This window comes from Venturia canescens, chromosome 3 (genome assembly GCF_019457755.1).
Source record: "Venturia canescens isolate UGA chromosome 3, ASM1945775v1, whole genome shotgun sequence".
In the NCBI taxonomy this organism is placed as follows: Eukaryota; Metazoa; Arthropoda; class Insecta; order Hymenoptera; family Ichneumonidae; genus Venturia; species Venturia canescens.
Window position 1 is genome coordinate 6,906,127 of NC_057423.1, and position 14,128 is coordinate 6,920,254.

At 42.7% G+C, this 14,128-nt stretch overlaps 1 protein-coding gene across 1 annotated transcript in view; it reads left to right on the forward strand.

Annotated features, from left to right (window-relative positions):
- The window catches only part of LOC122407441 (opioid-binding protein/cell adhesion molecule homolog), a 116,829-nt gene that overhangs the window by 37,971 nt on the left and 64,730 nt on the right, over positions 1–14,128 (forward strand). The window lies entirely within an intron of this gene.

Here is a 14,128-nt window from a genome sequence, read left to right on the forward strand (position 1 = left end):
AGCTTACGCTCGAACGAAAAGCAACAAAAGCCTCTGATGCTTGCCAGGTATTCGACGGCCGGCGGGGCGGAGGATCCTTCGAAAAATGGCGTACGTTGCTCCGCCAGCCCTTTCGATGCTCGTCTGCTCACCAGAGGAAAAGAAGAACCCTCGTACAATCTTCTTGCTGTGTAGTAAATTGACGCCTGCGTCATGCCACGATCAATCCCCGTGTCCAACGCGAGTGCACGCGAAGCTCTATACAAACCTGATCTGTCAAGGGGATGCTGTGAAATAGTAAATTGAATCGACACCTCGAAGTTCGTTAGTCGGAAAGCGTTTGAGAAGTGAAAGTCTCCGATGCTCGATTGCTTAGGTCCATTGAGCTCCGAAATAAATTGTATTCCTGCATTCGTGCTGTTCTTTTATTGCGAAATAATAAAAAAATTTTGTAAAAACCTTTGATATTCAGAGACAGTATCAGGTAAATGAAAATAATCATGAATGAAGTTTAACGAGAACGTCGTTTTGTGGAATTTAACGCGATGAACGTGTTCAGCAGAATAACGAGAACGCGTCTGTACACTCTGGAATAAAAATTTCCACCATATACTTCGCCGGTTGGGTAATTACTTTTTTCCCTGGGTTACACATCGAGTCTCGAAATTCCTCGAATTCCCTTCTCGCCGTTGGTACGAGAATGATTTTTATCTCGTGTTAGGCTTACATCGCGGTCATACACGCCATTCAAAGCTCGAGTAGGTGCGCCGCGGAGAGTCTAAAACGTAGCGAACTTAATTCCAATGTCGTAGAATGCTTTTAATTACTACAATTTTCAAGGCTAACTTTATGAGTCCATTAATCGTGCTACTTCACGTTCGTGTGCGCAGCGAGGAACGGGCAGTAGATTTGCTAAGCGATCTCGAGTCTGGGCTACGAGTGTGTTCGTACACAAAGGGCTGAGTAAACATTCGCGTTACGTGCGCTAAATGCTCAATACTCTTCGTCCCAACTCCGCCTTCGAAATTTCATTTTCCTTCTATTTCCATCGCGCTTTTTCTGTTTACAAATAGTGATAAAAAAAAAAAAAAAAAAAAAAAAACACGAAATTGCATAAATTGTTTGGGGAGGATGACGCGATTATCTGTAGCTTTTGATATTTATGGGTTTCGTGGCGAGTGCGAATTCCCGCAGCTGCGATATTTCCCCGAAAAAGTGTGGGCGCGCGAGGCTTGAAAAAGTGGTAGGAAAAAGGGATAAACAAGGCAAACTTCCGAGAGTGATAAAGCTTTGGAAGTGAGACTCCGAGGATAATCGAAACTTGGCATATAAGTCGGTGTCTCCGGCAGCAGGGTGCTTTTAAATCCGTGCCAAGCACGGGGGACAAGGGAAGAGGTGCTTTTCGGGGGGTCTGGCTTCGTTGGGGTTAGAGGTTATAGATTTGTGTGACGTGATCGAGGCATCGATATCAGCGATAGGACAGAGCGGGGCTGCCGTCTTCGGATCTTCCCGTAACCCTTCCAACCGATACCGAGGAAGATCTTCCCCTCTCCCCCTCGTCTTCTTATCCGCTGGTCCTCCAAAGTGGAAGTTCGCGACGCGCCAAAAAGGAAACAGACATTGCCTCGCCCTCATAAAATACGTCTTCGAGACACGCCGCCCTTTCAACAGCTAGCTCCTTCACTCTCCCACGAATTTATCTCCCTCTCTCTCTCTCATATCGCTCCTCTCACCCTCGAGTCCCGCATCCCTATATAGATAAGAATTTCCGTGCATATGCGTGTATGCTAAACCGACTGGTTGTTGGAGTATGTATATGACCAAAATCTCCGTGGGGGTGTGTGCTGGAGGATATTCTCTGCATATTCTGTGGGCAGCTCTTTCTCCTTCTTCGAGTTGAGAAGAGTTGGTGGCTCTCTTGTCCCATCCACCCACTTTCTCCTTCCCTTTTTCACTTTTTTATTCTTCTCCATCTCTCTCTCTCTCTCTCTGCATCATTTTCTCCCTCTCTCGCTCTCGCTGCTCGTGCTTCTGGCTCGCTGCAAAGCGACCAACCGGAAGTAACGAATTCACGGTTGGATACGATTTATTGCCAATATTTGCATGAGCAGGAAAACCGTGGCGTACGTTCCGGGAGTATCGCATGGAAAATTCGCGCTTTCGAGCATGTTACACGAGATTTTCTATCGCCTCAGTTTCCATTCTTCCGGAGGCACGGTAACATTGACGTATCACTTTAGTGCTGCGTCATCAGTCATCAGAATAATATTGAACTTTCGTCTATTAACGACGTCACCGTTGAGCAGTCGAATGATTAATACTTCTTCATTTCATATTCCTCATCGATTAACATATACTCCACTTTCTTTTCTTTCCAACCCAACACATTCCTTCTGAGCACTCGTTCCCTAACGAACACTTAATCATAAACTCCAATACGAATACTTAATTGGCATACTCGATTAAGTCTCATGCGATAACGAACCGATAAAATGGCTTCCCCACTGATAATGGGATCGAATAAATAATATACCATCGAGTATATTCGTACGTACTCTGCGCACAGGCACCTCGTAATGTTCCCCGGAAAAGTGTGCGCACGTGATCCATGATAATAGTTCTCCGCTGATTAAACTCTGCCACAATAATACGGATAGAAGGCAGATAGTGACAGAGGGAAAGAGGCAGCAAGGGGGAGGGGGTTTACGAAAGAAGGAGGAAGAGCAATGCAAAATGGAGGATTGCTGCGAACGCGCGGCTCTCGTTGCTATTGCGTGACCACGTTACGTTCTCCTTTTTTCCTTCCTCCCTCACGTGGCATTCCCTCAGCATCGTTCTCTTTCGACCATAACGTCATACGAGACATTAATTTTAATGTGCACGTGGAGCTGCACAATGTAGAAGAACGTGTCATGCCGTAGAGAAAAGAGCGAAGAGAAAAGAGAGGCCAGCAGCATCCAACGATGTTGTCTAGCGTACTACACCAGTCACGAAAGCTGTCGGGCCAGCTTCCGTAAACAGTCAGGACAGAGACCGGGCTTACCATATGCCCTGGCAGGTCCGTTGTAAAACTTATTGCCTCGCGAGTATTTTCACTTTTTATTCAGCAGCCAAAAGTTTTCACACGCGTCAAGCCACTACGAGTTTTTCCAGGAGCCACCTACTGCCCCCTCCCTTGGGCTCGACAAATATTCTCGTATGCCTGGCCAATGGCCGAAGCCAGTGGCCAGCACACCCGCCGCAAAACTTCACCGGAGCCCGCATTATCCAGCGTCTCGTATTTTTCGGAAAAACTGCTTCAATATCCTTCCCTCGACGGGCTGTTCCATCCCCACTATTTTATTTATGAGGAGACCGAAGCCACCGTCCCGAAATGTCATCATAAGGACGCCACCTTGATGACGACCTTTTTATGATGCATGAGATGACCTCCCGTGCTCGATCAACTTTCATCGTTACTCCTACAAACATTCGTATCTTCTTAGCACATTTGGCACGATGCCTAGATATTTGAGGAATCGGAGCTTCGGATATTTCATTCGTCACTTTGTTTATTGATACTTCCGGCGTCATCTATTCGAAACGACCTCGTTTGCCTTGTGGCTGGCGAACGCTTCGTCCGCTTTCTCAGTCTTCCCTGCGTGATCCATCATCTCCGGAGACATTTCGTCTCGACAACTGCGGAGCAGCCAAAATGGCCGCCGGAAGGCCCGGTTGTTTTAGCCCTGTCAGGATCTATTACGAGCCAGCCATTGCGCGCTTCATTCACAAATGAAACAATCGTACGAAGCTGAAATACCGAGAGCTCTGTGAAGGCGATTCGAAGGAACACCGTGCCGGAGAAAATAGCACCGTGGACTTGCGAGCTGCTTTTGTAAAATGATAGAGTGAGCCATTTTTTAAGGTTATGTAGTATGCGCGCAAGATGATGTATGCACGGGTATTCAACGGTGGCTGAAGTACGGGAAGCCTGGAAGGAAGGATGCTTGCGGTATGAAGAGGGAAAGTAAACGGTTTGACATTCGAAATAAGACGAGTCGAAATAAATGCAGGGAAAAATGTCCCGCCATAAATCAAGGATTTTGTTTCCGTATTTTTCGAAGGATTAACACCCGTTCGAATCTCCCGTAACGATATCCCGATTCTTTCGTCATTATTTTTCCCTACGAATGACACATTGCCATTCTTTATCTCAGCAGATTGTATAAAAAAAACGATAAAAGTTATCATCTTCGTCTGAATGGAAATAAGCGGTTAAGAGAGGAGGCCCGGCTGACAGGTGTTCCGGCAAAGAGACAGGCAGATGAGATGCATAACAGGCATTGTTCATCATCCCTCGTGAATATCTTCAATCTCGGTCGCCTCAATCTTGCCTTGTCACTCCGTCAGACTGCTATTTTGGTTATTTGCAGGCCTCCCGTGAATTCCATTCCCATCGTTTCCCTCAGAATTGTATCATTATGTTGAACGAGAGTCAATTATGTTGAATGAGAGAGCAAGGAGAAGAAGGAGAACGAACAGTGGAGAATGAGGAAAGATTGGGACAGTGATAACGTGTAGAAACGAAGGAGAGCTGCAGGAGATAGAACGAGAAAACTATTTGGAAACTGGGTACTGCTCAGTCAAGTCCAATACTTCTTCGTGTATTGTAAGGATACAAGAGAACTAAAAAAAAAAAGAACAAAAAAATACTGCGTTGTCTCAGCGTAGCAAACTGAAAAAGACGTCGAGTCTCGTGGGTCTCCAGGAAGTGTATCTCTCTTCTCTTCTACTCGACAAAGTCCTTGAAACTTATCTCCAGCCATCATTGACTCTCCGCTACATATAGCGATAGAGGTACAAAATTCTTCGTCTCAGAACTCATCGCACTTCTGCGACCCTTCTTAAAACATTTTACCATCTTATTCCTTGACTATTTTTTAACAATCGGTATTTCTGTAACAAAAAGTCGTACAGAAATAGTTCAAAAGTGTTCCACATCGCGAATAATCATTAGCAATTACCTTCAACAACGAGATCAACCTACTTGATATTTTACAATACATCATAGCCTCTTATTGGTGCACCAGGTCGGCAGGTCATTCCCCGCGTAATGCTAAAGGTTACGACGTACAGATTTTATTCCTATAGCTCCGCGCTCGTAGCTCGTAAAATAATTCTTCTATATACCACCGCGATGAATGAAGATCAATGCCTTGGAATATGTTCATGTAGTCCGAAGAAAATCGATAGTGTCCCCTACCGAAAAGCCGTTTAACCACCCCCTCTTGCTCGGTGACTGTAGCTGGTGCGTGCGAATTAACTTTCCCTTATGCAGTTATGCAAAAGTTCTCAGGGCTCGCAGAGTCCAAAGTCGTGAGAAAAGATTTTCTGGTACGTTTAGGTCAATATTTCCATTATTATGTTGGTTGTTATTTGCAAAAGTATTTTTGTTTTTTGATGCGATGAGTTCAGACGTTCTTTGAATTTAAAGACTGCTCGGTTCTTCATAAAAATTTAGTATATCGTACTTATAAATGTGCATGAAAAATGTAATTAAAAAAAATCGATTTTTTGAAAATTCTAATTAGGGTACCCCTTAAGATCACTTGACTAGGCCCCCAAAAATTCATGTCATGCGGCCTATCATCGAACGTACGTATACTGACAAAAACTACTGTCGCTCATGAAACTTTGCTAGCGATTGAGAGCACAGTGTATTAGCAAGAAGATTCGAAATTGCAGGGTTTTACAGAATGACCCATAAAAATCTCCAGTTGCAATAAAAATTGCGCTTAATAGGAAGACTGTTCGTAGCGATAGTGTGCTCCACGGGAGTGTGCGAAAGTATTGAAGTCGGATGAGAAAGGAGCCTTCCACGAAGACTCTTTCAGTGAGTCGCGGTTACTCATCATCTCTTCTACACGCCGAAGAGGAGAGAAACTTTGACATAATATGTGCGTACAAATTCGATGTATACCCCCGTCGAGTCACGATGAAGAAGTCAGTTCGCCAGTAACAAACGAATGTACAGTTTCATCAAAAACTCGGTTTGTCTCGATTCCAATATTAACATAAATCCAACTCGTTTAGCGACTCGAGAAATAAACTGTTGCCTTGCATATCAGCCTTTTGGTTTTGGTGCGATGAGATTTCGTCAATTATCATTGAGAAGATCAACAGTTACCGCCACCAGTTCTCGAAGTTTAATGAAATATTTTTCGAAAATTCATCACTTTTTAAAAATGCTCCAACGTATTTTTCTTCCAATACAGTTTATGAAAGATTTGTTGAAATCCATCCAGTATTTTTCGAGTTAATTCAACACACGTGCAGACAGACGTACACAAAAGTTTTTTCCTCCCTTACAGATTTATGTACAGAGATGTATGAGAGAATTGGTAGTCAACGTGTCTACGAGTAATTCCAACACGTATAGCATTGTTTCCGGTCGTCTCCTAGGAATAGGATAAGAGAGCACGAGAGGTAAAGAGAAAGAGAGAGAGAGAGAAAAGGAAGAAAATATATTCGAGCTGATCGGAATTCCTGTTCGTTCTTCTACTGGGTAGTTTTTCTGCAAGCGCTGTGATGCGGCACCGAAACGTGTGTCTGTGTGGAGGGTGGGATCGTTAGCCATCACCCGGGACTGACCTCTCCAGCGACTGCGTTCTCACCCCCTCTATTACGCTCATCCCTTAAACTTGCCGAGCGGTTCTTCCGGCGACCTGCCACTATCAGTCTCGACTGCGGATTCCTGCTGCTCCGCATAGATATCCGAAGGTAATGCCTTCTCCTCTCCAGTATCCGCAACTCTTATTCTCTTTCGCTCGTTCTCAATTGCCGATTCTCCATAAAAACGAATCGTTCGAGGGAGTTAGTTGAGTCGCTGGCCCCTCGCTCTCGTTCGCTGATGACATCGAAAGAGGATTTACGAAATAATAAAATCGGCAGGGCGACGAAATTGAACTGCGATTATTAGTCCGATTTGCGGTCGTTGCTTCAACAGATGGTACGTTTATCAGACCGATTTATCAGCTGAAGAATTTTGCAGATGAACCTTGGAGTACTCGTGAAAAACTGGGCAGGAAAGTACATCAGAAAACCTGAGATCCGAGCCGGGTCTCGATGAACTTCAACTGATTCCGTAAGTTTCTGGGTTTCTGAAGACAGCAACAAATTATTTGAGAATCTCCGGAAGTAGATGAACCCTCGATTTACCTAAAAGTGCATGTAAACAATGATCTCCGTGGTCGTTAAAACCTGGACCATCAGGAATATGGCAAATAATACGAGGACATGTGGGCACATCGTAACTGGGTGGACTAAAGCAAGTTTCGTTAACCCAGCTATCGGAGAGTGACATTTGTACGCGTGTGTAAAGGATACAGCTCCGTACGGTGGTTTCATGGGTCATTATTTCTCAGTGGAATACTTCGTCAGAGTTGATGAAAGGGTGCTTGACCGTGAGTGACTACAATGGTCTACGCGATTCACTCGTCGAATAGGTTTCGCTCCGGAGTGAAGAGTTAATGCGATCTCATCCTTTGTTGCATTCTCGATGCGATGCAGCGTCGATCATGCGGTTGAATTGGAGAAAAACAGGAAACCCATAGGGCCACGGTCCTTTTGAATTTTGGATAGCATCCAATTGCAAATATCCGAGTCGTCTTTTTGATGCTGCGAGGCCAGCAGCAGGATTACAACTGCGATTCAATTCCTGAGGTGGATGCGTCGTTCTGGCAAGTTGTTGAAGATACAAAGAGCTATTTGCTTGCTCCATGAATGTGGTAACAGTCCAGAGAGAACGAATGCGCAGCAGGGAAATTACTTTGTTCGTAACTTGGAGTGTCCAGCATTGAATCGTTATTCTCGTCTGTGGCAATTCGTTGGTGTTTCCTCAATGATTCAGCGGTGCGGCAACACTAGTCTTCGGAGTCGAAGACGCGGCAGCAGCAGTGTTCGGAGCTGTAGCGAGCTCGAGTGATGGGTTAGCCGAGGTCATGGGTACAGCTCCATCCCCGGGGTTGCCTCTTCCGTTTCACTCATTTCTCCGTCGAGTTACCGAAACATGCTCCCATGGGTCAACGATCCACTAGTCACCTCAACCCCGCGGGTGGCTTAACCCGGACCGTGCGAGTTCAACCAGCGGCTTTGGTGTGTATATTTATATCGATCAGCTCCAGTCTCCGTGGCTTTTTCCAGCCAGCACGTAAAATGTGATGTGATAGCAGCACGGTAATACGTTTCGGCTTCAACCTGCTTTAACGTCACTCTTGTTTGGCTTTAGTTGAGCTTGCCTCTGGGTATATCGGAGCCTTAAATTATTTCGTCGGTCTTACAATGAAAATAATCAGGAGCGATTGATCGCATTGGGACTACTGCTAATTGCTTCTCGTTGTTTGGTTTTCAAATTCTACGTTGGCGCTAATTTCGATCAGCAATTGCCAGCGTTCTTGGGAAGGGCCTATTCGAAAACTCAACCGTCAACAACGTTAGTCTCTGTTCCATTACGAAGCACTCTTGCCACAGCGCGGTATTCGTCATGAACGAAACGATTATTAAAATCGTTCTTGCTTCCCCGAAGTCGGATGTGGCAAGGTTCCCCATTTCGCTTTTATCGGGGATCTCTGATTCATAAAATTCAACCGGCGAGGCAGCAATCGACGGTGAACAATGACATTTCTCCGCCGCTCAATTGGGTCATCGATTTTGCATACAAATCGGAATCGTGGTTGTAATACGAATCAACAGAGCGCTTGCACCGGGATGTTGAAAGCTATTGCGACCCTGCCCGTACTACGATAGCAGGTGGGGTGCGTAAAATTGAAAAAAAAAAAACGAAAAGCGATCGAGAAAAAAAACTATTGGCTCCGTTTAAAGAAAAAATAATGAAGAAGTTAGTCGAATGTGGCGTCCGTGTTGTTTCTCTTGATCCAGATTTTCTTTGCGCTCCTTTTTTTCTTGTTCATTCCCTCAACCTGCCCCCCTCTCACTCTCTACCACATTCACTAAACAATGGATAACGAAGCCTTTTTTCCTTCCTCTCTCTTTCTCTGCTCATAGCCTCTTAGCCAGGGCGCTCACCGGTTTACGACCCAATAAACAAACGACCCAGCCAACGAACCGAACGTAGAGCTTCCAACAATAAACCTTCGTCTTTCTCCCACCGACAGGTATTCTATGTTTATGTTTACCCATATTACGATCTATACATTCGGGGACCCAGACCGGTGTGTTCCTCGTTAAAACTTGTGTGCAAAAGCCACGCTGTGGCTGGAGCTGCCATACGGTGGTTCCATGAGTATGTTCCCGGGAAAATGGTCGCTAGATATGAGATCTTTGGCCAGACTAAAGCCAGCCAAGGAAGGTTAGCGTGGACGCCAAAGAGTGCAGAAAAATAGTCTGTCTCGTTAAGAGCACCGGAGATCAAAGTGCTAAGATGTCGAGCCATCAATTAATGAAACAGACGAGCTTTTTGGTTTCTTGGACCTAGGCAGCCTTCAAATCATCCATCAAATCAAAAAGAAACCTCAAATCGCTGCCCAAGACTCGGATGGCTTACATGACGTACGGAGGAGCCTTCCAGGATTGACGGTCCCCACTCCAAGCCCATAAGCTTTTGTACCCTCAACCAACACTTCCGCCGCAGACGATTGTTCCAAAGTTAGGCAACTGCGCAGTCACATACGCCATAAGAAGTCAGGCAAACTTCAGGCTTACTCCACCTGCGCGCTCGTCGGTTCTTCACACACACACACACACACACACACAAACACACACGCACACAATGATCCAAGTTGTCTCACCGATCCGAGCTTATATCACGGAGACCGAACAGGCAACATCTAATTTCAAGTTAATTCTGTTGGCTGCACCGATTGAGCCAATAGTTTGGACTATAAGTAATAAGTAAAAATACGTCACGTCATAACTGGTTCACTCGGCGGCATACGACTCCGGTACATGCTCACCGATGAAAAGCCCACCAAAGTTCCTTGCCTCAGCATATATAGGCTCTTGTAGAAACGCGAATTAAACTTCTTGATTAAGTTTAACTTCGTCAGGCTACCGATCAACTTATTGTTCTGGTTTTATATAAGAAAGGGGAGCAAAATGGAATCGTTCGTCTATCAGCGTAGGGTGAACAAGTGAAAATACTTTTATCAGAAGCCTCAACAATGGTAGCTACTCCATTTTAACTGATTTACAGTATTTCAACGAACCCCAATTCGAAAATTGGTGATTATTACCGATAATTAATCAGTTTGTCTAGCAGTTGGTTTTATATGTGTTCGCCCTAGAAGGAAAAATATCAACCGAACACCATAAGATATTCATTATACCATTTTGATATCTTTTATTCATTCACCACCTCATGTTTCATGCTCCTGATAATAAAAATGTTTGTACAGAATCAACAAAACTTCGATCTTCTTTTCTCCATCGATTTGGTCGAGTTTGGATCCAAGACCCCAAAGCGAGTGGCGCTCCTGTCACATCCAATTTCTGATTCAATTTGGGCACGTGGCAAATGGCAAACGATCCGTGGGTTCCGGGATCCCATTTTGAACGACGCACAAACCGTTTCTGCAAACCTATTAAACGGACCCCGAAATTTAAATTTAGCAGCAATGGCCGTTAGAAATAGATTTGAAAAACAAATAAAACAAATAAAAAATAGGAGCAAACGTTTGAAAGAATACTGACTTGGCGAGGCCCACACCACATGTCGTCCGGAGCTTTGCCGAGAGTAAGGACTTTACCCTTAGTGGTTTTACATTGTAAATCGCTGCACAATTTACGTGAGGTCGCCTGGCGATGAAAACGAATTTTAATTCGAATAAAATGGAAGATCTGAGTTTTAGCGAAAGTGCAAAAACATGGATTGATTTTTTTAATCAATACAAACAACTTACTGAACACGCTAAGTGATATTTTTGAGATCTACAATATTGCGAAGGACTGAGAGCTGTCGGTGGAGCTTTTCCCTACAACGGGAGGTCAAAACAATTCAGAGTTGGATATTGTTACAAATTACTCTCTTATCGTTCAAACGCGATACTCACGAGTGGCGAACGGCCTATTCCAGTTATATCACCTCCCCAGGCCACGGACGCAAGCAGGAGGGCAGCCAGTATGAACAATGTGAACTTCAACATGGTGTTATTCTTTCAGTAGAATTGGATTCACTGGAAACCAATAAGAACCGTTTCACCTTTTTTCGAAAAATTCAATTTCTCCAATGGGCACTTGCAATTAGAAAACGTTTTAGGTCGCAATGTTCAATGAAAGTTAATTTTCGATCAAAGTTGACTTATTTCAGTTTGACATCACAATCCTAGACCTTCGTGGTAAGTAAATTTGGCAACTTTCTATCGCATTTTGGCGAAAAAAATAAAACAAAAATTACACTACATTTAGAAATACTTACGAAGATAGTTATCGAACAATCTTCGGGCTAATCGCTCACGATTTGATGTAGAGATAATTTTTCGGATCAATTTATACCCAAATTCGCAAACAGCGAGAATTCAAACGACTCAGAGTAGGCGTAAGGCTCCTAATTCTAATGATAATTTATGCCACGCGCCGTTTCGAGCTGCTATTTAAAATGAGAGTGGAAAAATACAGTATTTCGTTGTGCTTTTGAATTTAATTTTCTTCTACACAGAAAAGAATATGGTACTTTTGTATCACTCAGCCGTTTACCAGGTGATCGATTTTCAGTTAAATCAACATTCTTCACCTGAAACCACGTATGGACGCACAATACACAATAAAGAACGCGTCTTTAAATTTAACACTGCGCAATTGTTCTTTAAGGAAGTTGAAGCGATATATATATAGGACATTATACGAAAAATACATTAGATTTTATTATTCCAAATTAATGAATTGGAAATTTACGTGAATCTTCTTGAACAGCGCTTAATTATGTGTGAAAAATTTGGAGAGGTTTCACCGTCTGGTAATCGAGATATTCATTGTTGAAAATGACAAGGTTAAACATGGGCTCTTATGAAAGCTTTCAAAAAATTGCTAACTTTAACGATAAATATCTCAATTTCACAACGGTGAATCATCGGTATATCCCGCCAGAAGTTTAATACTATCTTAAGCTTTCTGTTTAAAAGATTTTAATGTGAAAAATTGGAAAATAGTTTTAACATAAGATACGCTTCAACCTCCTTAAGGAGGGTGGCTACCGACGATACAATGTTGCCATGCTAAACCATGTTAAATACATTAAAAATTTCAAAATGATAAGAATTTAATAAAATTTGGTGAACATATTCTTTAGGGCCAAATTTGACAATACAAATATTTAAAGATTTTTCTTCTGTACAGTTATCTGTACAGTATAATTGATCACTAAAGTTCAAGTGTATAAGGCATAAGAAAGTTCAAGTGTATCAAGGCATAAGGAATCTGCTTTAATGCGTAATTACTCGATAATTAAGCAGAAGAAAATTTTGAAAAAATGGTGTCTTCGCACTTGACGTTGAAGAACGTTATCTTCGTTATCTTCGCCTCGCGTCCCACGCATGTGGTTTATACGCTTTAGTGTCTCGCAATGCTTCATGGGAACTTTTTTCTTTAGATGTCTAAATAACATTGACAGAGTTTATGCCGAGGCAGAGGAAAGATTCGACTGAATAAAAAGTGCAATATTCTCAATAGAACTTCGTCCGGAGGAGAATGAGTGTTCTTCAACGTCGTAGCGAGTAACTGAGCAATTGTGGTTCTGAGTCGAGTCGTCACAATACTCATTCCGACGAGGATAAAGACGAAAGTACCGACCCGACGACCGTCCGGCCAGTTTCGACGGACCTTTCCAAACCGATAGACTTTTTCATGGCGTCTGAGTGGTCCCATTGCTCATGAATGTTTACTCTCACAAATGGACCGGCACATTTCGGGTTAATGATCAGAATAGCCAGGATTAATCGTCAAATAATTTATTAAAACATAGTTGTGGAAAGCATTCAAAGGAAATTCCACAGTCGACAGACATCGCCGAGTTATCAAGAGACTCGGTATAGAGTCTCGGGACAAGTACATTGACAGCCCTGTCATCTGCTGACCTGAATCTCTCGTCGAGACTATCTTTTCTTTGAATAAAACGAATCGCGGTGGTGGGGGTAAAATTGGCATGTCATTTTGTCCAATTACGAAACTCATGAGTCATCTGAGGCTTTGAAAATTGAACTGGAGACTAATTAATAAATTCTCTTTCGATTCCGCCCAAAATCATCATGATCGGTGGCTAACCGCTATATACAAGGGCCTCTTGACGCTACTGAGAATCCCTACTGAGAAAAAACTGGCTTCAACTAATCGCCGATGAGAAAACTTCTGATTGGTCCTCTCGTTTGTCTGCACATCGTCGGTCTTCTTGTCACGTCGATCCCATTTTTGTTTACAATCATCGGTTTTCTATAGTCACGTCATTTGTATCAACTGTTGAAATAATTTCTTTCCGTGAACGACTTCCGTGAAGTGTATCCATACCAATTTTTATTCATTCTTTAGACAATACGTGTGTTGTGTATTTCTATTTCCTCACATTGATTTCAATAACATCATTTGAAAAATATAAACAAAGTCTTCACGAATGCTTGTTTATACACGTGAGTTTAAAAAAAAATCGTTATTAATAAATCTTCAAGTAAATGCATAGATATTCACTTGAGTTGCATGATGAATTTGGAAAATTTTGTCAAAAAATTATTGGATGCTTTATTTCTCGTAATATCAAAATTTGTATCTTTGAAATGCGATGGACATCTCTAAAGTTTGAGAACGTTATGAAGGGTCACGTGTAGTGAGTACTTCCGCTTCATGTTTGCGATTGGCATTATGAGTTGAAAAATTCGCCTCTGTAAGTCAACACCTGATCATTTTTGGATAGGATCAAATATTTTTTCTGCGTATAATGTGCCTTATAACGAACACAAAGTTTCCATCTATGTTACATGCAACACTAAAATTTATGATATCGCTTTGAGGCCAAGTATTTATTGGTGATTTGGAAAATTTAAATCAAAATCCTATAGCCAACGAAACAAGATTGAGGAATAAATAGCATTTCAATAAATTTATAACCGCATTCTGCTGTACAATTTCGTTTTTTTACGATTGATTTTTATTTGAATGAATAGTGATGGGC